Source organism: Anoplophora glabripennis, unplaced genomic scaffold (genome assembly GCF_000390285.2).
Source record: "Anoplophora glabripennis isolate ALB-LARVAE unplaced genomic scaffold, Agla_2.0 scaffold36, whole genome shotgun sequence".
Taxonomy (NCBI): domain Eukaryota; kingdom Metazoa; phylum Arthropoda; class Insecta; order Coleoptera; family Cerambycidae; genus Anoplophora; species Anoplophora glabripennis.
The window spans coordinates 1430526-1440261 of NW_019416310.1; positions in this window are offsets into that span (position 1 = coordinate 1430526).

Below are 9736 nucleotides of genomic sequence, written 5' to 3' on the forward strand. Positions count from 1 at the left end.
CTCCTAATTGACGATTTCGAATTTTTCAAAAACACTTTGAAAGCTTGAGAGCCCTTCTATATGTGATTAAATTTTCAAGTATCTAAGGGCCTTGGTTTTTGCTGTGCAAATTTTTGAAAATTTGCAATTTTTTTTTCAAAATCTGGATTGCAAAATTAGTATGTAAAATCTATCGAACCGATTTTAATGAAATTTGGTGTGATAATTCTACATAACATGAAGTTTATTTGACCCAAGTATAAAGGTCCTATACCCAATTTAAATACCCCAAAAAAATTCCCTAAAAAGTATTGTTTTTTAACCCCATTTTTGCAATTTTGTTGATTTTTGCCATAATAATCATGATTCATTCGATTTTTAACTTGACTTGTTTTGTAAAAAATTTAATTGCAAACATTTTTTTCCTCTTCCATTTTCGCCTAAAATCAACTCTTGAAAAGATACATAATTAAATAGGAAGAAAAATATGACATTTTTCGAATTTTTTTAACATATTGTGCCGTCAAAAGTTAAGCCCACGTTTTTTTTTTATGCTCATAGAAACATTTTCATTTTTAGTGATATTTGAAAGCCAAAAAGCCAAAGATCTCTGTGGATATACGAGTCACCCAAACCAAAACAGATAGCGCCTGGTCTATACATGCATTTTAAGTAAACCCATATATATTAGATTTCGTATAATAAAGTAATAGATTTGCGGTACAAATTTGGGAACTGATTGGCAGAACGTGAAACAAAAATAGTACTTTTGGTCCCTAAATTGTAGGAAATTAATGCTTCTAATTCAATTGCTGCATTTTTATTTTCAATAATAGTATTCAGGGTGATTCACAACTTATCCAAAAAAATTTGGGAATAGATGCGGCATGAGAAATGGAATCAATATCGTAAAAAAAAATGTGTAAAATCTATAGTTTACGAGAAAAAAATTATTGAAATTTTATTACTTTCAAGCATTACATCGCTGGATAACTGTAGGCTCTAGTGTCATTCGCAATACGAAATCCAATTTTACTATCGTTATTGCGATAGTGTTTACAATAGTTTTTTTTTTAGTAATTAGTGACAAGAATGGCTTGCGTGTATAGCAACACGGAGTTGATGCATATACAAAACCGCTAAAATAGGTCAATTAGTAAATAGAAATTGTCACTTTTCTGCAATATTTTCTATTTTTTTGACAGATAGTATAGTATAAATAGATAGCCCTTCTAAAGACGAATTAAGTGGTATAAGGTTATACCTACTTTTTTTTTTGTTATAGTTGTCATAAAATGGAGGAATTAAATATATATGATATATTTAGTACTACTTTTTATTTTATTACGGCAAATGTTCAAAGTGGACCCCATTAACCATTGCACAATCCCAAATTCGGTCAGTTACCAATTCATTTTGAATAACATTGACCTGTTTCAGCGATCTAATTATATTTCAATGATGAGCAAAAGGTAATTTATTCTTGAACGATTTTTCAGGCAAGCAAAAATTTTAACCAAGATTGCCTTTTTCTCGTATAATGAAAAATAAAAATATTTTCGCTCTTTTCCGCTCTAACCGTGGACATACTGTATATATTTAACTTATTATTAAAAAATCATTAAAAACACCAACAGTATTTCATAAAATACTTTCTGAATCCTAATTATTCTCCCATTAAAAAAACTAACTTGTAATTCTTGTTTAGTCGTTTATAAGAATATGCCTATTATATAAATTATTTTATTACCATTATTGTTGATAAATAAAAAATAAAAACTATCCTTTGAAGCTAGATAATTTTAAAAGAAAGTTAAATTTGTTGTATACGAATAACAAAATATTTTAATTAAATCTTACCCTAGATTTGATTCCTTTCCGCAACACTAATTTGTTATGACTCGAGCTACTAACTAGCGCATAACCAACATTAAGCATATCATTATTTATAATATACCAGAATTTAGTCATATCCTGTTCGACAAAACCATCTTTTCTTTTTATAAAAATGAATTTAAAATAGGTACCGCAGGTTACACCGTTTCTGATAGGTCCTGAAAAAAAATCTGAAAGCTTTTTTTTCCATACCTTTTTTGTTATTGAAAGTATAGTGATGAAAATTGGTACGTAGGTATAAGGCGACTAAAATTTCTTCCAGGTGTGCCAGATTCTTATATCTTCATAACCAACTTTTGATTTTCTTATGTACGCTATATGTATAGAATTTTTGCAGTACTATAGGAAGCATCAAATTTCGTGTTCAATGTTGACTGATAAAATTTTATCAAGGGTCAAATTTATTTAATTTAAATGAAAAAACAAATGATAATTTTGACATTTCTAAAATGTATTTTTATGAAATAATATTCAATGATGATATATAATTTAAAATAATAATATACAGTCGTACATTATTAGTTTTTATCTTACTTTAGGTACAGGGAAAGCTGTAGCAAAGTTGTAGAAAATTTAATTCTGCATTCCATAGTAAAAAAATATACAGGGATTTGAACTTTACAAGATTTTTCAATTGTTTTGTTGACATGCTTAACATCACTTTCTTATTTCCATGCAGAACCCTAGTCAATTTTTGAAATACGGTTTGAAAGGACCACTGTTGCGCAAAAAGATTTTGGTAGCAGCTGGCATAACTAGAAAATTTTGGTCATTTAAGTGGCAATTTTGACGGAAAAAAAATTGTAAGCTAAATGTCTCGAAAACGATAACCTTTAGCATAAAAAAACATACGGTTACATTTAAAAAAATTACAGTTTAGGAAAAGTAGAACACCCTGTATAACTGAAAATATCTTGTTTGTAGATCTTGAGAAATCTGGCAATCGAAAAAAGAAAAAGTACTCCATTTTTTAACCTAGATAGTGGACTAATGCGAGAAACTATATAGGTATAAAAAAAATTGAACATTGCATTTCAGAGATAGAAACCAAACTTGTGTGTGTTTTTAATGGAACGCCCTCTNCAAAGATCTCTGTGGATATACGAGTCACCCAAACCAAAACAGATAGCGCCTGGTCTATACATGCATTTTAAGTAAACCCATATATATTAGATTTCGTATAATAAAGTAATAGATTTGCGGTACAAATTTGGGAACTGATTGGCAGAACGTGAAACAAAAATAGTACTTTTGGTCCCTAAATTGTAGGAAATTAATGCTTCTAATTCAATTGCTGCATTTTTATTTTCAATAATAGTATTCAGGGTGATTCACAACTTATCCAAAAAAATTTGGGAATAGATGCGGCATGAGAAATGGAATCAATATCGTAAAAAAAAATGTGTAAAATCTATAGTTTACGAGAAAAAAATTATTGAAATTTTATTACTTTCAAGCATTACATCGCTGGATAACTGTAGGCTCTAGTGTCATTCGCAATACGAAATCCAATTTTACTATCGTTATTGCGATAGTGTTTACAATAGTTTTTTTTTTAGTAATTAGTGACAAGAATGGCTTGCGTGTATAGCAACACGGAGTTGATGCATATACAAAACCGCTAAAATAGGTCAATTAGTAAATAGAAATTGTCACTTTTCTGCAATATTTTCTATTTTTTTGACAGATAGTATAGTATAAATAGATAGCCCTTCTAAAGACGAATTAAGTGGTATAAGGTTATACCTACTTTTTTTTTTGTTATAGTTGTCATAAAATGGAGGAATTAAATATATATGATATATTTAGTACTACTTTTTGTTTTATTACGGCAAATGTTCAAAGTGGACCCCATTAACCATTGCACAATCCCAAATTCGGTCAGTTATTAATTAATTTTGAATAACATTTGGTGTTATGTTTCGAACTTCTTCTCTGATACGATTTCAATCCTTCGATAGTGTCTGGTCTGTTCACATACACTTTGTTTTTTAAATCTAGTGGGATTAAGTCAGGGGAGCGTGGTGGCCATTGAGCGGCCCTCTTCTGCCTAATCATCGATTTGGGAAAACTTCATTAAGGTAATTTCTTACATCGAGGCGAAAATGTGGAGGGGCACCATCTTGTTGGAACCAGACATCACCAGCAGGCATATCGTGTTCATTAGGGTTAGGAAAAATTAATTCCAGGGCTGGAATTAGCTGAAAACGCAAATAATCGAAATAAATGTCGCCTGTCAAATTGCCCTCAAAGAAATAAAGTCCCAGTATGCGATTTTCTACTATTCCAGCCCAAACATTCACTTTTTCCGGCCGTTGTGTACTCTTTTCTTGCATCCAATGCGTATTTTCTGGGCTCCAAAACCTAGTATTTTGCCTGTTCACCATTCCGTTTAAGCAAAAAGTTGCTTCGTCAGTGAAAATTATCTGCTTTCTTAAGTTGGGTTGTCTTTCAAATAAATTTCTAATTTCCTCGCAAAACTGTAATTTTCTGTCTGTGTCATCTTCCTGTAGTTCTTGTAAAACGTTAACTTTGTAAGGAAGTTCTGTGAACTGAGGACTTCGACAAGTTGAAGTTGGCTGAGATAAATCTAATCGATGAGTGAGAATTTTCAGTAACAGCGAGCATCACATTTTGACGGTCATGTTCGCTTACCGTTCTTCGCCTTCCTGATCCAGGTAAATCTTTTATATTTCCGGTTTCTTCAAACTTTTTGGATACTTTACTTATTGTAGCTCGACTAATTCTCTGGTCTGGATACTTATGGTGAAATAAATCCTGTTGACTACGGATTTTATGTCCGTATCCAATCATAATTAAAATTTCAATTCTCCGTTTTTCAATTAATCGGGCAACCATTTTTCAAAATAATTTAACAACGAATGAATTGGAACTAACACGATTCACGTTATACCTAAGGTACTTACACTCTGGTGAATTTTATGTGTTTATCGATTTGTTTTTAAGCTTTAAAGTACAAAAAAATTAATTAAAGGTAGGTACGTTTTTTAAAGTACAGAAAAAACTATGATTGTTTGAAATAGTCGCCAGTACGACATAAAAGACAATGTTTTACATTTTTTTGACAACTATGATAAAAAAATTCCAGTTTAGAAGGGCTGTCTATTTATACAACAAAATATATAGCGTCCTATTTAAATGTCGGCAATTTTATATGTCTGTAAATCATGGCTCAAAAAATAGAAAATATTACAGGAAAGTGATAATTTTTAATTTCATAACTAATTTCATAATTACAATAACTAATTGACCTGTTTCAGCGATCTAATTATATTTCAATGATGAGTAAAAGGTAGTTTATTCTTGAACGATTTTTCAGGCAAGCAAAAATTTTAACCAAGATCGCCTTTTTCTCGTATAATGAAAAATAAAAATATTTTCCCTCTTTTCCGCTCTAACCGTGGACATACTGTCCACATATTTAAATTAATTAAATTAAATTACTTATTATTAAAAAATCATTAAAAACACCAACAGTATTTCATAAAATACTTTCTGAATCCTAATTATTCTCCCATTAAAAAAACTAACTTGTAATTCTTGTTTAGTCGTTTATAAGAATATGCCTATTATATAAATTATTTTATTACCATTATTGTTGATAAATAAAAAATAAAAACTATCCTTTAAAGCTAGATAATTTTAAAAGAAAGTTAAATTTGCTGTATACGAATAACAAAATATTTTAATGAAATCTTACCCTAGATTTGATTCCTTTCCGCAACACTAATTTGTTATGACTCGAGCTACTAACTAGCGCATAACCAACATTAAGCATATCATTATTTATAATATACCAGAATTTAGTCATATCCTGTTCGACAAAACCATCTTTTCTTTTTATAAAAATGAATTTAAAATAGGTACCGCAGGTTACACCGTTTCTGATATGTCCTGAAAACAAAAACTGAAAGCTTTTTTTTCCATACTTTTCTTGTTATTGAAAGTATAGTGATGAAAATCGGTACGTAGGTATAAGGCGACTAAAATTTCTTCCAGGCGTGCCAGATTCTTATAAATATAAGATCATAACCAACTTTTGATTTTCTTATGTACGCTATATGTATAGAATTTTTGCAGTACTATAGGAAGCATCAAATTTCGTGTTCAATGTTGACTGATAAAATTTTATCAAGGGTCAAATTTATTTAATTTAAATGAAAAAACAAATGATAATTTTGACATTTCTAAAAAGTATTTTTATGACATAATATTCAATGATGATATATACTTTAAAACTAATAATATACAGTCGTATATTATTAGTTTTTATCTTACTTTAGGTACAGGGAAAGCTGTAGCAAAGTTGTAGTAAATTTAATTCTGCATTTCTAGTAAAAAAATATACAGGGATTTGAACTTTACAAGATTTTTCAATTGTTTTGTTGACATGCTTAACATCACTTTCTTATTTCCATGTAGAACCCTAATCAGTTTTTGAAATACGGTTTGAAAGGACCACTGTTGCGCAAAAAGATTTTGGTAGCAGCTGGCATAACTAGAAAATTTTGGTTAGTGGCAATTTTGACTAAAAAAGAAATTGAAAGCTAACTGACTCGAAAACGATAACCTTTAACATAAAAAACATACGGTTACATTTAAAAAAATTACAGTTTAGGAAAAGTAGAACACCCTGTATAACTGAAAATATCTTGTTTGTAGATCTTGAGAAATCTGGCAATCGAAAATAGAAAAAGTACTCCATTTTTTAACCTAGATAGTGGACTAGTGCGAGAAACTGTATAGGTATAAAAAAACAATTGAACATTGCATTCAGAGATAGAAACCAAACTTGTGTGTTTTTAATGGAACGCCCTCTATATTTGTCACATTTTGGATTCCTCCTCTTTTTCCTATTACATTAATATAAATATTTAAAATATTTTAACAATTTGATCAAACTTAGTGTTCATTTATTAATACTCTACATTGATGTCAAGATTACCATGGAACCAGTGCATATTTTTGCTGCTTCTTAAATAGGAAAAGAATAAATAGCACTCGTTCCATGGCATTCTTGACTATACGCAAACTATCAAAGCAAATATATAACATGAATTTTAATCAGAGAAAAGACAAATCCAAAAAACAACAAACATACAGGATGTTCCATTTAAAAAGAATCAATTGTTTGGTCTCCAAAGTATAATATTCATTTGTTATTTTTTATATATTTCTTTGGGGTCACAAGAAAATTTCCTAAGATTCCGGCCTTTCCAATTTTTCCTAGATAGAACGGCAAAAACTGAATAATTCCTGTTCATAAAAACCGTTGCTTAGAAAGTGGTCGCTTAATTTCACATTTTTGCTCCTCGTTTAGTTGACTCCAACGTAAAATTAAATCAGAATTTTAAATTCGACTTAATAAATCCATCACGAGTGACTGCTATCTGGTCTAATCCTCCAGAATTAATTAAATTTTGAAGTAAATTATTCCATAAATTTAAAAATGCGGAAAAGTTTATCCGCCATTTTTACTCATATATTTTTATAGTTTCCTACTACTGCTGTACTAATGCTGGCTAACTTTGATTAATTACTTAGTGATCCAGCAAAAACTACACAATCTACTTCGAAAAATGCGTGTTTCTTTTTATAGGCCAAGTAAATAAAATTTTTACTCGAAAACATTCATCGCGAGATTATTGTAAAATTGTCTAAAGGAACATACTACAAGACATCTCTCATCTCGTGAGTCAAAAAATTTTATTAGCTAACTTTTCTATTTAAACAAATAAGAGAGGAAAACAGTTTTTTCACTTTGCAGGGAAAACCATCAATTTTAGCGAGTAAGTAACTCACATACAGCTTATAGGGAATAAAATTATCTACAAAATGAGAATTGTTAAATTAAAATCGGTTAATAAACAAAAAGTTATTGCAAAAAAAACAAGAAAAGTGCTCATTTTTTAATTTGTTTATAACTTATCGCATTTATTGTTAAAATTTTATAAAATCTATGACAAGTTAAGGGTTTTGTCATACTTTTAAAGTGTGCCAAAAGTGGGCGCTGTAGGTGCAATAGTTTTCGCACAATTCAATTTGTTTATAACGGAGGCTCCAAAAGTTATGAACTTTAAGCCTCTGTACAGGCGTTAATTTTCAACCAAACATGATTCTGTAGAACCCTAATCAGTTTTTGAAATACGGTTTGAAAGGACCACTGTTGCGCAAAAAGATTTTGGTAGTAGCTGGCATAACTAGAAAATTTTGGTTAGTGGCAATTTTGACTAAAAAAGAAATTGAAAGCTAACTGACTCGAAAACGATAACCGTTAACATAAAAAACATACGGTTACATTTAAAAAAATTACAGTTTAGGAAAAGTAGAACACCCTGTATAACTGAAAATATCTTGTTTGTAGATCTTGAGAAATCTGGCAATCGAAAATAGAAAAAGTACTCCATTTTTTAACCTAGATAGTGGACTAGTGCGAGAAACTGTATAGGTATAAAAAAACAATTGAACATTGCATTCAGAGATAGAAACCAAACTTGTGTGTTTTTAATGGAACACCCTCTATATTTGTCACATTTTGGATTCCTCCTCTTTTTCCTATTACATTAATATAAATATTTAAAATATTTTAACAATTTGATCAAACTTAGTGTTCATTTATTAATACTCTACATTGATGTCAAGATTACCATGGAACCAGTGCATATTTTTGCTGCTTCTTAAATAGGAAAAGAATAAATAGCACTCGTTCCATGGCATTCTTGACTATACGCAAACTATCAAAGCAAATATATAACATGAATTTTAATCAGAGAAAAGACAAATCCAAAAAACAACAAACATACAGGATGTTCCATTTAAAAAGAATCAATTGTTTGGTCTCCAAAGTATAATATTCATTTGTTATTTTTTATATATTTCTTTGGGGTCACAAGAAAATTTCCTAAGATTCCGGCCTTTCCAATTTTTCCTAGATAGAACGGCAAAAACTGAATAATTCCTGTTCATAAAAACCGTTGCTTAGAAAGTGGTCGCTTAATTTCACATTTTTGCTCCTCGTTTAGTTGACTCCAACGTAAAATTAAATCAGAATTTTAAATTCGACTTAATAAATCCATCACGAGTGACTGCTATCTGGTCTAATCCTCCAGAATTAATTAAATTTTGAAGTAAATTATTCCATAAATTTAAAAATGCGGAAAAGTTTATCCGCCATTTTTACTCATATATTTTTATAGTTTCCTACTACTGCTGTACTAATGCTGGCTAACTTTGATTAATTACTTAGTGATCCAGCAAAAACTACACAATCTACTTCGAAAAATGCGTGTTTCTTTTTATAGGCCAAGTAAATAAAATTTTTACTCGAAAACATTCATCGCGAGATTATTGTAAAATTGTCTAAAGGAACATACTACAAGACATCTCTCATCTCGTGAGTCAAAAAATTTTATTAGCTAACTTTTCTATTTAAACAAATAAGAGAGGAAAACAGTTTTTTCACTTTGCAGGGAAAACCATCAATTTTAGCGAGTAAGTAACTCACATACAGCTTATAGGGAATAAAATTATCTACAAAATGAGAATTGTTAAATTAAAATCGGTTAATAAACAAAAAGTTATTGCAAAAAAAACAAGAAAAGTGCTCATTTTTTAATTTGTTTATAACTTATCGCATTTATTGTTAAAATTTTATAAAATCTATGACAAGTTAAGGGTTTTGTCATACTTTAAAAGCGTGCCAAAAGTGGGCGCTGTAGGTGCAATAGTTTTCGCACAATTCAATTTGTTTATAACGGAGGCTCCAAAAGTTATGAACTTTAAGCCTCTGTACAGGCGTTAATTTTCAACCAAACATGATTCTGAAAGCGTCATTGTAATC